This window comes from Amyelois transitella, chromosome 12, assembly GCF_032362555.1.
Source record: "Amyelois transitella isolate CPQ chromosome 12, ilAmyTran1.1, whole genome shotgun sequence".
In the NCBI taxonomy this organism is placed as follows: domain Eukaryota; kingdom Metazoa; phylum Arthropoda; class Insecta; order Lepidoptera; family Pyralidae; genus Amyelois; species Amyelois transitella.
Genome location: NC_083515.1, coordinates 5,978,689 through 5,992,328, shown reverse-complemented (window position 1 = coordinate 5,992,328; position 13,640 = coordinate 5,978,689).

Sequence of the window (13,640 nt, the reverse complement as noted above, 5' to 3'; positions counted from 1 at the left end):
TAAACATGGAGTTATTGGTGTATCATTAAATTTACTGACTAGTGATAGTTATTATAATAGTACTGACAAACAAGAACTGGAACTAAATAGAAAAATAATACATAGACACATATTTAAATCTGTTCGGGCATTGACTTTTTACTAGATACGTATTGCAAGTTTCGTATGTGCCTTCTTTTATACGTTAATATAGGTAGTTCATTCATTCATATAATTAGGTACGTATATAGAGAAAGAGTGTATCTATATCTCTCGGGGTACATAGACCCCGCAGTCTTGAAAGACTGATAGGCCTTATGATAGGCTTAATGTAAGAATTGAGATTCAAATAGTGACAGGTTGTTAGCCCATCGCCTACAAGAGGAATCTTATAAGCGTATGGGAAAGACATGTGGCGGTTCCTTTCATAGTGCTGGAAACCACACGGCAATTGTTAACCATCACAAACAATCTGCTTACCATTCCCGAGGAAGAACTTAACAACACAGATAGTTGAAAGTTTATAATACCTATCATATTCTATATTATATTAATCTATGGATATTTCGTAGGAAATATCTATAGATAACTTTTTATAACAGTATAATTTATACTATTTTTAAAAACTAAAAAGGTATTAAACCGAGCGACCAATCATTGTAACATTTAATACCTGTAATAAAATTTATCGTACACCGATCCCAAATTTTTGCGATTCGCACTTTTTTGCTATTTGACACGTTTAATAAAGTGCAGTGAGCAATAAAAATTAGCGTTTATTGTAGAAATAGAAGAGGTCAATGACTTGATATTAGTTCCGTAAACATTCATAGACAGATACTAGACATCAGATGAAATTAAAATACTTCAATATCAATTTTAACTTTTCCACCATTAAACTCTGAAAGTCAACTTTCAATATTGGCTCTGTCCTTCCCGTTCGCTCCCCTGAACTAAAAATAAATTAATATAAATTCATGATCTCAACTTTCTTTCCACACAGATCGTTAAAATCTTTGAAGGGAAAGGCTTGTAAACTTGGGTTTCTTTGTTTAGGCTAAAAGATTTCCATATTTAAGCCTCCAGATGATTGTGATCTTCAAGTCTTTCCGAGGCATTCGTCTAGCCAAGGCGGATAAAGACGTGATAGAACTGAACTACCTATGTACCTACCTATTTAATGTTAAAAAATTATAATATTATAGGCATCATGGCGCCATTGCTTCAGATCACCTAGTCGATGATTGTTGGCACGACAATTGACACAGGCATCTGATAAACGCAAAGACAGTTATGTTATCGTGATCTCGCGAGCGACAATGCCGATGCAAATAAAGGCCTGAACACACTAAACGTAACGTAACAGCGCAGTTTGAAAGCGGTCCCGCACCAAGTTGTAATACAAGAACACATCACATCAAATAAGGGATAGGCTTATAAACTTGGCATACTTCTATTAGGCGATGTCACTATTCGAATCTAAATTCTATTTAGCCTTTCGTTTCCGTCAATTCGTTTAGCCAAACAGCTGAACGTGACCTATCAATCTTCTCCAGACTGATGCCTCTGTCTACCCCACAAGGGATATAAACGTGATTATGTGATTATGTGTGTGATCACATAAAATTGGAACGCGGGGCCACGCTCTGCCGTCGCGCCGCAGTGTTACGACTTTGAAGAGTTTTATGTATTACGACTTGGTGCAGGCCCGCCTTCAGTCTCCGTTGCTTTTGAACCTGCATTTTGTATGCTCTGGCTTTGTCAAGAGTCGAACCCATCAACTTAATACCGCTATACGATCCTTTGTCAAAAACTACCGATAAACATGAGGGTATGACAGCTCACTTTGAAAGCATCACGTCACTGATATAAAATCTGTGAGATATTTAAATTTAAAACTGTTTTGATCACGAGATGAATAATAAAAAAATATGATAAAATAAAGAAGATGAACTTAATGCAATAACCTTTTTCTGTCAGGTCGACCTTTACAAAATAGTTTTTAAGCCAGTTTATTTCAGAAATTCTGCCGACTGTTTTATTTGTCAAAATCTTTATTAGGGTACAAACTCAGAGTAAATAATTATTAAATCACTTTGCACATAAATGCTCATTTCAATTTCAATTCTGTACGTGCCTAAAAATAATTGAAAAACTATATCACGACAACATTAACATCCTCTGACGATACAAACTTTGTAAGAAATTACGTCTGATGTATATAATCAAATCTTATTACATATTTATTAAAATGCCTTAATATGCGGGATGCTCTATAATTTAATCGTTAAACTAGAATTATATGACTCTTGTGTGTTGTTACAGTTGTAGGAAAAAACCGAACTAGGAATGTATCTACACGTCATGGCTCTTGTACGCAAAAAATATTTATGATTATTACACACAAAAAATGTACAATAATTTTAATGAATACATAGATATTTTTTCGAAGTGGATGCCATGCCCCAAATCATAGTTGCAACTAAGAACATGCAAAGATGAGAAAGAAATGGGAAATTTCACCATTAACTTTTTGCTATTGTTCCTAGGTACACCCACCACAGAGCCTGAAATACGCCTATGAGCACTTTTTTAAAAAGTGTGTCTTTTAAAAACAGGATAGATTGCTCTACTTATTATGTAGCTCTTCCAAGACAAAAGTGAAAAAACTATTTAGAGAATTTAGGATTAAATTCTATATGTGTAGGAACACGACCATCCCGAAGAATTACAATTACAATAAAATGGAGATACCTAGTTTGCAGTAAAAAATAACAAGTATGTAGAAGTGGTTAGCCACCGCGCTTGTTCTAGAGTTACAGACCAATCGACCAACACATATTTCCTGATATTTCCGGAAGTTTCATCTACTTTAAACGGATATATATCCAAATTAACTTTTGAATATTTGTTTTTTTATTATATGAAGCTAAATTATTTCGCAATCTGCCAAATAAATATTTTAATCATATAATCACTTTTAGAAATATTAATTAGAGCTGCTTTAAACCCTTAAATGGAAAATGTTTAGAAATAAATTAAATAGATTAAAAATTAAAACGCGCAACGTTTAAAGTTGCGAGAAAAGGCCAGTTGATTCTAAAATAGACAAACAATACATCCCCAATAAAACTGAACTTTAAAACGTTAAAAAAACCCTATTCCATCAACTACTTAAAAAAAAACTAGTAGTTAACCCTATTTGTGCTATCGATCGCATTTACATGAGGCTTGCGCCTGCGCATGCTATCCGAGCATCTTCGGTAGCGTAGCTTGTAAAAGCAGTTTCGTTTCAATTCAATCCGATTGAATAACGAATCAGGGTGAAACAGGATAAGAAAGGTATCTTGTAAATGTTGTTTACACTTTGTATTTTCTTTTTTATTTAATTTATTTTTTTTAATAACTTTGACTACCCTTATTGTTATAGGATTACAGGATATTGGACATTTTTTGCCCTTAAAATTTGTTCTTTCTAAAGCTTGGTTTGATGAAGATAGCTTTTTATTTATTTGTCATGCTTTTCTGTATATTTAATTAAAATCTGTTTTGTATTCATAACCGAACCAACCGTTAAAATTACTGTAAGTAAATACTTAATTTGTGGGTAAATTTTTTTTACTGTCTTCTTACTTAAGTTAATAGGGTCTTTACTAAATAAAATAAAAAAAAATACTCTTACGTAAGTGAGTTTGATACAGTTCCTGCGATAAATTTAAAGTAATCACAAACGAGCCGTTGTTATCCAAAAGCAAATAAATAGTTTAATTACCTATGTTAAAAAAAAACTAAGACTTCAATCTAGTTAACTTGCAAAAAAGCGATGTATGTCAACTTGGATAGTTATTTTAACACAGTAGCACCTTGTGGTAGTTAACCAAATGCTTACCTAGATCTTACAGACTTGTTACTTAATATAACATACTTGTCAGACAATGCTTAATATTCCTACTCAAAAGGATTTCACTTTTTATGTTAATTTTTACTTGAAAAATAAATCGCTTTCAATAATCTCAGTAGATGTTTATTGGGAATTCTGGGACACTTTTGTGTCCCAGAATTCCCAATAAACAAAATTCGATTCATTCTAAACACAAAACATTAGTCGAATGCACTCACCTGACTCCATTATAAAATTGATAAGAATCACCCGCGAGCTCGGGGAAAGATCACACACCGAACACACTTTTTACACATAACTGTTCACCGGTTGGAAGCACCGTGGTTAGTAAGTTCCTGCGAGCCCTTGGTAAGATCACGCACCGATAACACTTCCTAATTCCTAACTGATGATCGGTTGAAAGCACCGTGGTAAGTAACTTTCTGCGAGCCCGTGGTAAGATCACGCACCGACCACACTTCCTAATTCCTAACTGATGATCGGTTGAAAGCACCATGGTAAGTAACTTTCTGCGAGCCCGTGGTAAGATCACGCACCGACCATACTTCCTAATTCCTAACTGATGATTGGCTGGAAGAAACCGTGGTAAGTAAACTTCCTGCGAGCCCGTGGTAAGATCACGCACCAACCACACTTCCTAATTCCTAACTGATGATTGGCTGGAAGAAACCGTGGTAAGTAAACTTCCTGCGAGCCCGTGGTAAGATCACGCACCAACCACACTTCCTAATTCCTAACTGATGATTGGCTGGAAGAAACCGTGGTAAGTAAACTTCCTGCGAGCCCGTGGTAAGATCACGCACCAACCACACTTCCTAATTCCTAACTGATGATTGGCTGGAAGAAACCGTGGTAAGTAAACTTCCTGCGAGCCCGTGGTAAGATCACGCACCAACCACACTTCCTAATTCCTAACTGATGATTGGCTGGAAGAAACCGTGGTAAGTAAACTTCCTGCGAGCCCGTGGTAAGATCACGCACCAACCACACTTCCTAATTCCTAACTGATGATTGGCTGGAAGAAACCGTGGTAAGTAAACTTCCTGCGAGCCCTTGGTAAGATCACGCACCAACCATACTTCCTAAGTTCACTTTGTTTAACAATAATAGCAGAAACTTTAAATTATAAATAAACAGACCGACATTATAATCTTAATAAATTATCACACACAACACAACATCACAACTTAGTTCTTAGCAACAAAATGGTCTAATGTACGAACGAGTGAAATACGCAAAGTAAGCAGATACACAGTAATTAAGGGTGTTTACACACTTACTGAGTAAACACTTTTATATCAATTGTAATTTGTTTGAAAGACAAAACCACCTTCAAGTATGTACTCATAGGTATATGTACTAGAATTTGGGCTACATTCCAGCTTTCTTATGGTTACGTACTATTGCTATATCAAGCACCGTGTTAGTTAAGTCTACGTAATCAATATTATTATTAGAGAATAACATGAATCCCTATTGAAACTTGTAGATGTAATTGGACAACCGCTACCTACTTAAGGATTTCATAGGTATGTATGTAACACAGAATATCAATACCATACTTTGAGTTTGTAAGTAAATTAAGTGTGTAGTCGTCCTAATAACAATATGCAAACATGCAAATGCAATATAATAAAAATTATGTTTAAGCATTAGCGGATGTGCTTTGTAGAATGACGATGATCGAATATCAAAGTAAGTTTTGTAACAAAATACATAATTTGTTTATACCGATCTCTCATCCGCCGTGTGGTTCCTGGCACCAATGAAAAATAGGACCTCTCCATCTCTTTCCCATGGATGTCGCAAGAGGCGAGTAAGAAATAGGCTTCAGCGTGGTCTGTCAGCCTTTCAAGGTTGTTGGCTCTGTCTACCCCGTCAGGAATGTAGACGTGATTATATGGATGGATGGACTATTTCTCATTAGAGCGTGTTCCTGGTTGCATCCTCAAGGGTATGGCTTGGGAGCCCGGGGTCCGCTACATTTTGTTTATACCAATATTAAATGTTTCTCAAAGCTTTCAACGCATACATTTCACATTAAAACCTTATTCATGAATTTCTTCATTTTAATCTAATTAATATTGATTTTGAATGGGGTATGGTAATCATTATAAATCCTATGTCTCCATCGTTCTCATAAATTATATAATCTATATTTTGAAAAAATTGTGGGCTCTGTCTACCCCAAAAGAGATATGGGCGTGATTACACATAATTATGTATGTATATCCTATATAAATCGGTTGAATAGTTTATGCGATAAAAATATTTTCTATTCATAACAAACAATTTTTGAATTTTGAATATTATCTATGATGACTTGCTTTAGGAAAGAATTAGGCTAATAAAGTTGGAATTCTTTTTGTATATTATGAGCTATCAACTTGCTACTATTTGAATCTCTATTCTATCATAACCCTTACAGTTAAATGTGACCTTTCAGTCTTTTTAAATCTGTTAGCTCTGTCTACCCCTGATTAATGGTTACTAACATAGTTTACCCATTGTCAAAGACAACGACCAGGGTTGAAGACTTTTTTATGTTCAACCTACAATGTCTAATACAAGAAGAACAGCATCCGATGACCTCCCCCTTAATCACCTCTTACAATGCCCGCAGGCAGATATTGGGTGGTGTTTTTCTACTCTGTCAGCACCACACGATTCCTGATATTTTAATATTATTCTTGTACAGCAAATTATGTAGTCATTGTATTCGAATGCAATGATAACCCTCGTGACATAGTGGTTAACAAGTCTGCCCGTAACTTGAGGTCTCGGGTTCGATCACAACTGAATTAAGATATACTTACATTTTTTTTTTACATTTAAATATCTGGATCTGGGATTTATATATTCTGCTTACATTATGATTCGATTTTATCTTCAAACCAAATGTTGGAGATAAGTATTTTAAAAAATAAATTGATAGTTGACAATATTATCATCTTTACTTAGTACTCAAATTATAAAAATTAAAATATTAATACATGTATCGGTTTGAACTACGTATTTTTTTAAAAATATAAACCTTACTTTTTTATCAAGTATTAAAAAAAATATATACCTTCACCGTTAGTTGTTAAGGTTCACATTAGTCTAAGATATTGATTATCAATAATTAAATTCAGAATCAACCTACGCTTGACCAATTTTTTTGATGAGCAAGTGATATTTTCTGTTTAAATAGTCGAGCAATAAAGAAAATTAAATTATTATTTGTGAGTGCTCCGGAACCGCTGCGCCAAAAGAACTGCTATATAAATACTGCATATTTTTCATAAATTTGAAAAATGTTAGTAAGTATTAAATATGTATTTTCATCTTTGGTGAAATTTACATTTTTATTTTTCAGGTACTTAAGAATGTATCAAAACTTAAAATTTTAATATCTTTTACAGGTCTGACTCAGAATTCGAAGCCTCGTCAGTGTTATCTGCTGTAGCTCCCCCAAAGAAAGCGAGCAAGAAAACGAGCCAGCGCAAAACCGTTGCTGCGAAGCAGACCCGAGACATATCGCCTTATCCAGAAATTGTTCATAGCTTGGCTGCTGGATCGAAGCGCAAAGCTACGTCACCACCACCTGATTTTCCCTCAACGAACAGGTAAATAATATAACTCCTTTCTTTATTTGTCGCAAAAACATCGATTTACATTTTGTTCATCATTACTTTATTAATTTATTTTCTTGTTTAGGGAAAAATGTTTATCTTCATGCAGAACGTATAGAAGCCGGACAGGGCTTGTTAACTCAACACAATTTTTCCTATGTCTCTTACTTGCAAAAAAATTATTAAATATTATTAAATATATATATTATTAAAATATATTAAAAAATTAAAAATATTTTTTTTTTACAGAACAAAAAAGAACATTTTTAACATCCTCCAAGCAGAGGAAGCCGGTTGCAGCAAACCAAGGAATCGCGGTGGAGAAGTAACGTCAAGTTTCTCCAGCAAAGTTTCGACGGGGACCTCTCGACGTGCTTTGAAGACCGAGGGTGATTATTTTGTGGATCTTAAGGTCTACAAAACACAGGATTACGTGAACAACCCTGCTGATGCTCGTTATAAAAAGGCTCTTATAACGGTGAAGCTACAGTGTGATGAATCCACAAAGTCTTGGGAATCACTACAAGCCTTCCTAGGTCGAGCTTGGAGTCTATTTGAGGAGGTAGAACCCGTGTACTATAGTCACAAGGTTAATTTTAAGTAAAAAAATAAGATTCTTTCCTTCGGCATAAATTACCTATTACTTTTGTGTTAATTTTCGTCTTAAATGTTTTCAATGTAAGTAGTGTAATAAGTAATAAATCATTAATTATTCCTTTATTTTGGATTCAAGTTTCATCAAAAAATCCTTTAACATGCCTTTCTGTACTGTGTGTAACTCATCTATACACAATAAATCATGGGTTGGTCATTTGAGAAGCAATTTACATAAAAAGAATAATCATACTATAAAATATGATGATGGTATAGAAATGGTCAGCACTGCATTTCGAAATCGTATTTTAACTTACAAGATAATAGCGAATACTGAATCTCAATCATCCTCTTTAGATGTATTTTTTAATGAAATTCATGATAAGTTAAAATCGCTTTTAGATAAATACCTGGGACAACACACGTGTGTGAAAGTGAATTTTGAATTATTTGGTACATTCGTACAATTCAAAGATAACTCGCAATCAGTTAAGTCATTTCTTACCAAAAACAAAATATTATATTTTGATTATGATTTCAACAAATTGTATTTAGAGACAGTTTTGAAATTTAAAAAAAGTATTGAGGAATTCGAACATCGCGACAGTGGGTGGTCATTTTTAAACATTTTATATATGGAGGTCAATCTTAATAAATACCAACCTCTAGCCGGTTCCAGTTTTATAAGTTTACCTAAATCAATTCAATCTAAAAAAGCATGTTTAAATATTATAAATAAGGATCAGTATTGCTTTTTATGGTGCGTGACAGCAGCTTTATATCCAACCAAGAAACGGCCTAACCGAACATCGTCATATCCACATTTTTACGATCTTTTTGATACAAGCGGTATGTCATTTCCTGTTACTTTTCATGACATAAAAATTTTTGAAAAAAATAACTCTAATATTAAGTTTATCATATATGGTTTAAAAAATAACAAATCTATTGTAGGCCCTTTATACAAATCAGAAATGGATAGGAACAGAAATTTCAAAATTATTCATTTACTCTTTTTAGAAAATAAAAATTCCTCTCATTATTGTTTAATAAAAGACTGTTCTAGACTTTTTAGAAGTCAAATCACATCACATCACGGTAAGGTTTATTTTTGTGATTTTTGTTTACTAAATTTTGGGACTTTAGAAGAAGTTGACACTCATCCATGTGGAGGTGTAGTGACCGTTTTGCCTGACAACGGGTCACTGATACAATTTAAAAATTATGAGCGTAAACAAAATATGCCCTTTTGTATTTATGCTGATTTTGAATCAATGCTCCAAACTAACGCTGACATAAGCTGCTCTTCTAATAACACTATGACTTTGAACAAACACATACCTATAGCGTTCGCATACCATATTGTTTGTTGTGACAATACTGACTATAATAGTTACGTATCATACCGAGGCCCAGATTGTGCTAGAAGGTTTGTAGAGTCTATTATCAAAGACGTAAAGAAAATATATGATATAGTGAACGAACCAGTCCCAATGATATTTACTGATGATGATGAAATGGAGTTTATCAAAGCAACTCGCTGCCATATTTGTAACAACTTTGTATTTTCGGACCGGGTACGCGACCATTGTCATGTTACCGGTCGCTACAGAGGACCTGCCCACCCACAATGCAATTTGCAATTTAAACGTCCCTCGTTTGTACCCATCTTTTTCCACAACCTAGCCGGTTATGACTGTCACTTATTCATTAAAGCTTTGGCTGAAGTTCCTGGTGACATAAAAATTATACCCAAAACTAAAGAAAACTATGTTTCATTCACCAAATTTGTACCGGTTTCAAATGATCAGTTTTATCAGCTTCGTTTTGTTGATTCATTTAAATTTCTAGCTACAAGTTTAAGTAAATTATCAGACACTTTGAAACCAGATGACTTTAAATACCTTAAAAATTTTTACCCCTGTGATGAGAAATTTCAGTTACTTACTCGTAAAGGTGTATATCCGTACGAGTACATGAGCTCATGGGAACGTTATCAAGAAAGTCAACTTCCACCAAAAGAATTATTTTACAGTTCGCTGAATGACGAACATATCTCCGATGAGGATTACAGGCATGCGAATTTAATTTGGTCAACCTTTAAAATTTCTGACCTAGGTTCATATACGGATCTCTATTTGAAAACTGATGTGCTATTACTATCAGATATTTTTGAAAATTTTCGTCGGACTTGCAAACAGCATTATCAGTTGGATCCAGCATTTTATTTGACCGCACCTAGTCTATCTTTTGATGCAATGTTGCTTAAAACAGGCGTTCAGTTAGAGCTTATAAATGATTTATCTATGATTCGAATGTTACAACAGGGCATTCGCGGCGGTGTGTGCCTATGTTCCCATAGACATGCTAAAGCAAATAATTCTTTCTTACCTGATTACAAACCCTTAGAGCCTACATCGTATATTACTTATATCGACTGCAACAATTTATATGGGTTCAGTATGTGTCAATATTTACCATTATCCAATTTTAGGTTTCTTAATCAAAATGAAATCAATACATTGGATATAATTCAAGTAGAAAATGATGCTGACTATGGGTTTATACTAGAGGTAGACCTAGTTTATCCTAAGCACTTGCATAATTTACATAATGATTTACCATTTTGTCCAGAAAAATGCATTCCACCTGGTGGTAAAAATCACAAACTCATTCCGAATTTATATGATAAATTTTATTATGTAATTCATTACATTCATTTAAAAACTTGTTTAAAACATGGACTGATTTTGAAAAAAATACATAGGGTAATAACATTTAGACAAAGACCGTATTTAAAACAATATATTGATTTGAATACTACTTTAAGACAAAAAAGTTCATCCCCTTTTGAACAAGATTTTTTTAAACTGTTGAACAATAGCGTTTTTGGAAAAACTTTAGAAAACAATGAGAAGCGAGTTAATGTGCACCTGGTTAATCAGTGGGATGATAATGAAAATCTTACTAAAAAAAGAAATTGTGCTCAAAAACTTATCGCACGTCCAAATTTCCACAGTGCAACAGTTTTTTCTGATAATTTAGTAGCTGTTCAATTAAACCCTGAAGAAATTATTTTGAACAAACCCATTTACATTGGTTTTACTGTTTTAGAACTTTCTAAAAGTCATATGTATGATTTTCATTACTCAGTTATACAACCCCATTACAAAAGTCATGTTAAGATGTGTTACACTGATACAGATAGTTTTATATATCATATACAAACAAATAACTTTTATTATGATTTAAAAAAATACTTTTTACATTATTTTGATACTAGTAATTGTGAAAGTAATGAATATAGTTTACCAATTCAAAATAAAAAAGTTCCTGGTCTATTTAAACTTGAAATGGGGACTAAAGTTATAACCGAATTTGTTGGACTTCGATCGAAGTTATATTGTATTAAAACCACCAATAGCACAATAAAAAAAGCAAAAGGAATTAAGAGAAACATTGTGCGTGATTTTAATGTATCGGATTATGAAAAATCTCTGCATGAAGGTAACGTAATTCGTAAAACAAATATTTTATTTAAATCAATTAAACATGAATTATTTACATGTGCCGTAAATAAAATTGCTTTATCAGCTGATGATGATAAGAGAGCCATATCAAAGAATAAGATTTCGACTAAAGCATGGGGGCACACAAGTATATTTAATTTTTAACAGGTTTTGAAAATGGATACTTATTTGTTAAATTTAAATGTTTTAAAAAAACATACATATTTGTAACATATTTCATATTTTGTTTATATTCTAAGTCAGAAAATGTCTGTATTGTTTGTAAATATGTAGGAAAAAGAATAAAATGGGTATACTAAAATAATAAATTGTTTTATTAATTCATATTTTAAAATAAAAAGTTTTATAAAGAAAGTAATGACGAAAGAATACTATGAACATGCTCACAAGGGATAAATTACATAAATTGAGCCCTACAGTAAGTTGTAAACTTGAGTCGCAAAATACTAACTCAACAATAGTACATTTTGTTGATTCACGTATAGAAAACCATACTCGGGACAAACTGAAAAAAAGATCGGGGATCGAACCCGAGGTCTCCGTGTCTCAGTTCATCTTGATAACCGCTGAGCCACGGAGCTCGTCAAACCGCTGTGTGGACGAAGCGTTCTGTGCATGTATTCATTGTAATAAATTTTATTGATAGACCTTGGTATCTAATTACAATATGAATGAACGTGTTCTAACGTGAACAGTAATTTGAACGACTATGACAGAAAATATTTTAGCAAGGACAAAATCGCGCTGCGCATGCATTTTTATTTTAATGCAGTGCGCAAAAATGTATGTGACATGTATCATTTTAGTACGATCAAGCGCATAGTCCACACCGCAGGACGTTGCTTCCAATAAATTTAAGTATTTAAAAACTAAAACAATGGTAAGTTGCTTTATATATTTAATTGTTTCTTATAGATATAAGATTGATTTAATGTTATTCTAAATTTATGTTTTTTTACAGACGCCGCAATACGTAGATGATGTGACTGCGAATTCAGATAATGAAACATTTATTCCCGATTCTTTTGAACATGCTCAACGTCTATCAGATGGATTGACTGAGGAATTAATTAAAATACAAGCTTTCGAAAAATCAAAAGCAAAGGCGCGTGAACAGAAGGTACCAAAAAAAATCTTTCTTTATTATTGATTTAAATAAGATAAACACTATTTTTCCATGTTAGCCTGGTCGGGGATCAAACCCGTTTTATTGGAATTATTGTAATGTGTATTTTTATTTTTTGTTACAGACAACAGGACGCGATATCGCTATCTTTCCAGATAGTGAAACATTAATACCAGAGTCATTTCAATGTCCTCGAGATTCGTTTGGATTCTCCGAAGAACTTTTCATGATACAGAGTCGTCCCACCGAACTATCAAAATTAAGTACTCATAAACGGAAAATGAAGTTAAAGGGGGGTTGCAATAAGGTAGATTTTTCCAAAAAGATTGTCAAATCACATTTTCCCCATCAATCGTTTGTGATAAAAAGTGCTCCCCACAAAGGTCTTAGACTGATCAAGATTCAAGTGCTTGACTTAGAGTGTAATCAATTAATAAGTGACTGTCTTCAGGACGATAGGGTCTTATTGAGCTCTCAATATGTGGTAAAAGATGTTGGTGATGAAATTATGGACCAGACTGAAAAAATTATTAGTAATATTTCAAAAAAAATTTGTAACTATAGTTATACCAATTGGTTTTAAAATTATATATAAATGTATGTCAATTAATGTAATTTCCTTTATCAGTTTTCATGTCATTGTGTTATTTTTTACAGATTTGTTTTATTTGACTAGTATCAATAAACGTAAAATTTAAAAGATATGTGCCTTTATTTTATAGTTTAATTAGGAACCATAACCTAAATAAATTAAAAAAACACAGTATATTTTATTCAGTAAAATATTTTTATTATTCGAAAAATCTTATTATAATTTAAATAAAGAATTAAACACAAAATTGTCTTGACACCACTTTTTTAAACAGAGTGCATTTTTCAAAGCACACCTTTTTTTA